This window comes from Lagopus leucura, unplaced genomic scaffold, assembly GCF_019238085.1.
Source record: "Lagopus leucura isolate 7727_CA_CO unplaced genomic scaffold, USGS_WTPT01 Super-Scaffold_100047, whole genome shotgun sequence".
NCBI classification, from domain to species: Eukaryota; Metazoa; Chordata; class Aves; order Galliformes; family Phasianidae; genus Lagopus; species Lagopus leucura.
This window is the reverse complement of record NW_024962293.1, coordinates 900179-908255: the sequence shown is the minus strand read 5'-3', so window position 1 is coordinate 908255 and position 8077 is coordinate 900179.

Here is an 8077-nt window from a genome sequence, read left to right as displayed (position 1 = left end):
CCGTCGTTATTCACAAAAAGGCTCAGAAGGTAAATGGGTTGGAACAGACCTTAAAAGCCAGGGCTGGCTTCAGCCTGAACATGGAGCAGGGGCAGGCAGTGGCCAGGCTGGGTGAGCTCCCCATGCCCTGTGCTGGCTGCATCAGCTCTACTCAGCTCTGCGGGAGCTGGGGCAGAAACATCCACTCCAGTGCAAATACCTCTGTCTTGGAAACCAGACATGCAGATCTCCGGCTGGAAAGTGGCTGTGAGGTCTGCATCACTGTCTGAGGTGCTGGGCAATGAGGCATGGGGACGCAGCTCTGGGCTGTGCAGAAGGCAGCAGCATCCCAAGGGGCTTCCCCTGAAGGACAGCAGCTCCCCTATGGACGGAAAGGTGCTGCTGGGCATGGAGAATCTTCCCCAGATTTTCTGCTGAGGCTGCCAATAAGGAGATAAGTTGTTTCCAACAGTAATGGACCAAAGCCACCAATTCCTATCACCTCATCCATCATATGCTGGTGATAAATGATGCTGGTTTCGGAGGACACAGCCAGACTGCCTAGCTGTGCTTGCTGAAGTGACACTCCTACAGCACCCGAAATTCTTCTGGGTTGGCTGCCTGGGCTGGGATGGATGCCCCAGTGCAGTGCATCTGCACAAGCAGAACAAGTGATGGGGCTGGAAGGTGGAGAGCCATACTAGGGCTGCAGTGGCCATGGGCACTGAGCTGGCTCCTTCTCAACACAAAACGGCCCATGGCTAGTTTCACCTGGCCACACTCTGCCTCCAGTCTCATCTCTGCTGGATTTTACAGCAAAATAGTATAAATTAGGTAACTGCCCATAAGGAAAATACAAGTCACACCACTTTGGCAAGGAAGAATTAATAGAGAGCCCACGTGGGAGCTATTCTGTGGCAGTGCAGCAGCAACTGTATTGATAGCACAGATAAAAGGGATGTGCATAGGCAGGAAGCGTGCTTTGCCATTGTAAGAACAGCACTCTAGCACACAACATGTACACATTCACAGCAACGTTTCACTTCTGGCCTCCCTCCCCCAGCACACTGCCTTGCACGCTTTGCCATGAGCAGGGTGGGATCCCACTGCTGATGGGCTCTGTGGTTTGCTGAGCAGACCCAGAGACTCATAGCACTAACTGCTGTGGATACAGATGTAACACAAACAACAAAGCAAACCCAAGTGTGGCTGGGCTGGAATATTAATGCCTCCCTCTGAGGGCAATGGCAATAGGGATGAGCCTGCGGTTCATAAACACAGGGAGGATTTTGCTGGGGACAGGCAGCCTCATTAACAGCAGAATGCCCCAACCCAGCTCTGTACAAATACTGACAGTGGCTCTCCCCAAATGGCTGAACCAATCTGCTGATAGCAGCACTGGCATCCTTCCACAGATGGGAGTAGGCTTTTTGACCCAGCCCCTTGTCTGAGCACCAGCATCTGTAACACAACCCAGGAGGCCTTTATGGCTCCAACCTGGAGCCATGTGGGACTGCTTCCATTTTCTGTTAGTCACAGAGAAAAGGAATCCTACTGAAGTCACAGATTTGCCCGATTCTGTGTTCAGCTGTGTAATAGTTGCCAGAGTAAATTCAAGGATGTGCTTTAGAGTGCCAAAATATAATAGCAATGCTCATCTATGAAAATAATGATTATAGGAAAGGGATTTGTTTGTATGCCTTAAAGAGAAAACATAATTCATCCCATATTTTGCTGGAAAAGAAGGAAATCCCATTTAAGTAGAACCTCGCTCCTGGAGTTCTGAGCTGAACAGAAAGGGTTGGACCCACTGACCCAGCCAGCTCCTGGGGCTTCAGCAGCTTGTTAGAAACAATCAGGAGGCTGCACAAATAGTATTTCTAACTTGGTTAACACGATGTTCCTCTTCGCCACAGTGCTGCCCCTGTTTTTTTTGTCCTTGATAACCAAGGGGTGGTGACTGATGCTGATGCTGCCACCAGGCTTCATTTCAGCCCTCAGCAGTGAAAGAATCTAAGGGAAGGGTCCCAGGGGGAGGGTGACAGGGTGGGTGATGCTACAGCTTTCCAAGGGAGAGTAGCACAGGTGGAACTGCTCTGATAGACACCAAGATGGGGCAGGATGGGGAAGGAAAGGAGTCCTGCTTGCTTCCCAAGGTGCTGCCCTGCAATGGGGCTGAGCCCCACACTGGTGCTGGGTCACCCTGCAGCTCTGCAGGCTGCAATGAATGCCTGCCTGTGCTCACCTGGCACCTCAGGCTTCCATGGGATGCTTTATTGCATTAGTGCTGTCAAATGGTGACATTTCTGAGTGTAAGTCGTAGGGTTGTTGTTAATGCCAATTTAATGGCGATAAAATGATTAAATATGGCAGGCTTTTAAATAAGAAGGTACATAAAAGGTGTTAATAACCTCTTAAGTGCTTTAATAATATTCTGTGCTATCATAAAATGTTAGTAATTGGGCCTCTTAACTTTCATCTGCCATAAAGTAATGAAAGAAAAAAAATCTCAACAGAGGTGCTGAATGGCTGAAAATTTTGCTTAAAAAAAAAGAAAAAAAAAGGGGGAACAATGGTAAAACGGAGACCTATTTGTTAAAAAAAGAAAAAAAAGAAGAATTGGGAATTAACTGGAAAGCCCAACGGAATGTGCATTTTAATAACATGCAAATTGTTAGCATTTGGTACTGCGAGAACAAAGGATCCGGAGGAAGGCGCCATGGTTCACCATGAAGCCCAGCCTGGGGGCGGCCAACCTGATGGGAGGCAAAGGTGTGCATTCCCTGTGTGTGTCAGGCACAGAGCTCAGCTGTGCCGCTGTGCAGAGCTGGCTTTGTGGGTCTGATCCTGCAATGGGAGCATCTCCCCTGAGAGGCCTTCTGGAATAGGCAGTGCGCAAAGCCCCTGGAATTTCATGGGAACTGAAAGTGATAAAGCACCATTCGGTGCCTCTGAGGGTATTGAACTGCCAGTGCTGGAGAGCAGAGGGTGAAGCAAAGAGCTGTGGTGGATGGGACAGCAAAATAACCAGGTGTAAATAAAATGGCAAATGGAGGACAAATAGGAATGCCGGAATGAAATGTGGTCAGGATTCAGGTATGCAGGAGCAAGGAGAGAGGTCTCTAACATCCCCCAGGTACTGCTGAAACCCCAGCCAGCAGTTAGCCAGAGGAGCAGTGGCAGCTCCCATAACGTACTGACACCCATCTGCTATGGCCCCAAATCCTCCATGGCTCCCCGCCATCATTTCCAGTAGCATTTCTTGGGTATTCTCCTCCTAAATGCTAATCAAATCCAATCCAATTATTGCAGGAGAACCCGTACCAGCAAAAGCATTTCCATTAATGGCAATCTGCACGTTCCTGCTTCAGTGGTTTTCCCAGATAAACCCTTCAGTCTTCCTGGCTGCTGCCTTACATGCATCTCTTGTCATCTGTTTACACATGCACCCAGCTCATTTAAGAACAGGTGCTTTGAGAGGACAGTGGAAGTGGGACTCATAGGGCTAGCTGGGGAGGAGGCAGTGCCACACGTGCTGTGCAGCCCAGCAGCACACTGAGCCATGGCAGCTCACCTGTGCCATGCACGGAGCGCTGGGGCCACAGCAGCCTCTTTGGAAGACAGGGCCAGAGCAGGAGCTGGCCCACGTCAGCGTGGCCACCAATGGCTGCACAGGAATATCAGTAGGAAATGGCAGAAGCCAAACGTTTGCCCATAGGCACTGAAAAAATTATAATGAGCAAATCAATTCTGAGTAGTCTAAATTTGCTTGGAGATAAATCAGGAACAGAACAAATGCTCTATCTAACAGAGAAATGATTCACCAAGTACAGTGTTCCTAGATCCACGCAGAAGGCTCTTGGCTGCTGTGAATGTTGGCTCCTTTTTTTCTTTGGCTTGGTATCGCAGACCATTATTATTTTCTCATTACAGGTCTAGTACCGATCCCACTGAAGTCAATGACAAATTTTCCATTAGCTTCAATGAAGGACTTGGCCTCATAAAAGCAATTATTCATCCATCCATAAACTACTTCCTTGACTCTCGTATTTGAGAGAGACTGCTCCCCACTTGCCAGCATCTCTTCCAACACAGCTACAGTTTGCAAATGCTCTTCATGCTCTACTGCAGACCCCAGCATCCTAGGATGGGATCATAGTCCTCTTGCTCGGATGCTCCTTGGTTCATTTGAGGCACTCATTATTTGACAACTCTCATTTTTCCCACTAGGTAAATTCTAGATGAGATTATTATTCTGGATTGCTGTGTTGCAATCCACCTTTATGCTTATCAGGATTTTAGAAATGCAATCTAATTTGTGCTGAAGCACAGAAATTCAGCTCCTCTATGATCTGTGCCATTCACATGTCACTGCTATGTCTGCAGTGCAGCCCTAATGCAAACACAGCAGTGGGAGAAGCAGTGAGGTTACAGTCCAACAGGAAACCCCACTGAGACAAGAAGCTGAGCCCCAGCGAGCCTTGGGACCAGGAGAAACCAGCTGGCTCACAGATGATAGTTCTTTTTTAACTCTTTATCAACTCTCCACAAAACTCTCATGTTTTAAACTCAACTGGGAATCATCAAACTCCTTCTGTATCTGTAAGTGCAATTCATACTTTGAGCCACGTTCCAGGAATGTCAGAAGATGTGCAAAGCCCAACAAGGATGCTCAGGTTTTTTTGCTCTCAGACCAGCTCAGTTTGCAGTCAGTGCAAGCCTCTGCCTTGTTCTTGCTCCCAGAGCTCTGTGGACACCCTCAGCAACGTGGAGAAACGCAGCCTACCCAGACGTGCCAGTCGCTAGCAGTGATCAGATTCCGGTGTTGATTGGATAAGTTAATTAGAGCAGAAGTTATTTTGCTAGAATAGGTTAAAAAACACAGAGCAAATGTTTCATTTAGTGATTAGGTGCTGTGATTAGCTTTGGCCTCTGGAGGAATACAGCGTGACTGCAGGCTGCGGCACTGCCCCACAGCACCCCATGGCACGGGATGGGGAGCTTTCTTCAGGATTTCACCTCTGAACTTTCAAACATGAGAAACTGCTCATGTCAACACAGTATGTGACAGAGATTCCCTCCTCTGGTGCCCTCTCAGGGCTTTGCCACCCAGATTTTGCCAGGCAGAACTGCTGCCCACTGGAGACATGCAGAAGTGCTTGGTGCCTGTGCTGGGAGCAGGACCCCGAGGCAGGCAGGCTTGGGCTGCCTGTCCCCACAGCATCCCATGGTGTTTGATGCTCTATGCTCTACATCGCATAAAAGAGGAGGATAAAATCAAAATCAGCAGAGTGCCCGCAGAGGTGCTCTGTGCAGAGCTTCGCACGCATTTTCGGAGCCCTCATCCCCATCACTCACTTCCCAATTCTGTTCTTGGAGAATAAGCACTGGGATGTACTCTGCAGCCAAAAGTAAAGTCATAAAGAAGTTTGCTCACGTTCCTCGACACACGAGATACAGAGTTAATTAAAAATTGTTCTCTGTACAACAGGTTTGTTTCACTGGAAAATGTCACTGATGTAAGCCTGTTCTACTCTTGTTGCCAACTACATCGAATTCACTCCATTATAAGCTTCCTCCTCCTCCCTTCCCATTACTTTTCTTCCAATAATAAACCAAAGAGATCTCAGATCACTTTTTAGTTGGAGAAGGTGTGTTAGGAGGAGCTGAGTGGAGCAGCCGCTGTTTATCTGTGTTTCTACATGAGAAGCAAACCCTTGTCCCAGCCCCGCACAGCGTAAATGAGATATTTGATCCTAGGGGCACGGTGCTGCTAAAGATGCTTAATTAGATAAATACATTTTATAAAAAGATTTTGCAGAATAGTTGCCTCTAGCAACTGTGACAATCTTCAAGCTACATCTTCTAGACGGAAAGAAAACTCCTGCAGGAAGCGAATGCGTTACATCCGAATGAAAGATGGTATGACAGAATTCATAGAAGGGGGTCCACACTCCGATGGAAATGCGGTCCTGCTCCTGGAAAAGTGAGTTGGCTTCATTGCTGCCTTCAAACAGCACAGGGGTTTGTGCTGGAATTTTTCCAGCCTGACTGCCAAGTCCTTCTGTCCGGAGGAGGGCTGGAGCTGCAGGGAAGGAGACCCTGAGCACAACCTGTGTGATGGCCCAGGCAGATGGCTGCGCCGGGGAAGGACCCGGTGCTCCCAGCACTCTGGCTTGGTGCTCCATGGAGGAGTTGGGATGTCCTCCTCCAAACACAACGTGTTGTCCCCTACCCCAGCCCTGCACACAGCCGTGCCTCTGCACCGTGCAGGAACTGCGGGATTTCCCTCTCCCACTTTCAGATCCCAGTGAATGACGCGTGCCGGTGCACCGTAAGCTGGCGAGTTTGGTCTGCTCAGAGCAGGGAGGCAGCTGGCACGGGAACTTTTCCATCCTCACCCCCATACTCAGTATATTTAGCCCTGACCTAGAAAGACCATCCTTTCTGGGGCTGAGCTGTGATTCAGACAGTCTGCTCACGGAGCAGAGACTGCCAACTGTGCCGAATCCTCGCTGATTAGAGGTGGGAGAGAGCCTGTAAAACAATACACCCAGGCAAACGCGGTGGGTTTGGAGCGGCTCACAAAAATTATATTTAACACCATTTCGGTGGCTTAAAGAGAAATTAAAACAAACAATCCTCGCACCTTCCAAAGTAACCCTACCTGTCTGCGGTGGGAGAGGGGAGACTGACAAAGTGCTGCTATTTTAAATCACAGTGAAACAAGATGAATACACATACAGATAGGTGGATTGAGGTACAGGGGCAACCTCACCTCCAGGCCTGGGAGAAAGCAGGAGAGGGGAGGCACTGTGCTTATGAAGCAGTAATACAGCCGTGGAGTTAGACTGGGAAATACTGCATAGCCCAGTCTGGAGAGAGCAGAACACGAGACCAAACACAACAGTTTAACGAATAATTGCAGGTTCTTTCGATGGGCTAGGATTTGTAATCCGCCTTCATCCACTTCTCTTTGCACAGTTTAGAATTACAATGCCAAAGGGATCACAGGGAATCATGAAATAATGTCCTGCGTTTGAGTGCAGAGCAGACAGTCTCTGAGGGTTTTAGGCAGTCCATTTGATACTCTTTTCATGAAACATTTACCATGTTGTACCAAAGCATCCACTCCATTGTAGCTCAGCAAACAGAGCGCGCTGTTACACTCACATGTGCAGGATGTTTGCAGCCATTAAAAGTGATGAGACAAAACCTGGTAGGTGCTCCTGGATTTAGATTCAGCTGAGTGTGGGCCCTGAGCAGTATCTCCCCACTATATTTACCACACCATAAAACAGAGTGAAGCAATGGCTTGCATTTCCACAAACGCTCAGTCTCTGAGGACCTCCTCCTCCATTTGCTGCACAAGGCATGGAGGAGTACAGCTTCCAGTCATCTGTGCTGTTAATGCTAACTGCATGGAGATGGTGGGCTGACAGTAGAGGTGCTGGGTGGGTTTGGGGGCTCCCAGACACCCCAGAAATCCCATCCTTTGCAGAACTCAGCAGCACCCCTCTGCTTTGCCTGGAGCACCCTACAGCTGTGCCTCCATGTTGGGTGCCTCCTGCTGCCCTGAGTGACAGCACTGCATCCCAGGACACTGAGAGGGCTTCTCACTGAACTGGGCTAAAAAGGAGCAAGGCACTGCGCTCGCACTTTGCATTATGTGCACATGGACACATCAGGCTGAGCTGCCAGCAGCTGCTGGGCAGGGGCACGGAGATGGGGGGACACACAGCTGCTGTGCTGCTGCTCCTCCATAGGTGCTCATGGATGGGGAACAGAAGCAGTCCTGGTAATAGACGAGAGTGAATGTTAATAAAAGAAATGCTAATAAAATAGCTCTAAAAACGGCTCGGTAGAAGGAACTCGCAATGAATGTCAGAAGTTGTTGAGGAGTCAAAAAGAAATGAGAATTATCTGAAGTCAAAGAAAAGATGATGTTCTGCTATAAATAAAAGGCTTTTTTTACACCCTAAGTGGTTTTTAAACACTTCTAGATAATGCTGGAGGAAATTTCACAATGACAGTTTGCACCAAATGGAAATACTTTATTTAGAAACATCTTCACAAACATTTCACATTTTTCATACTG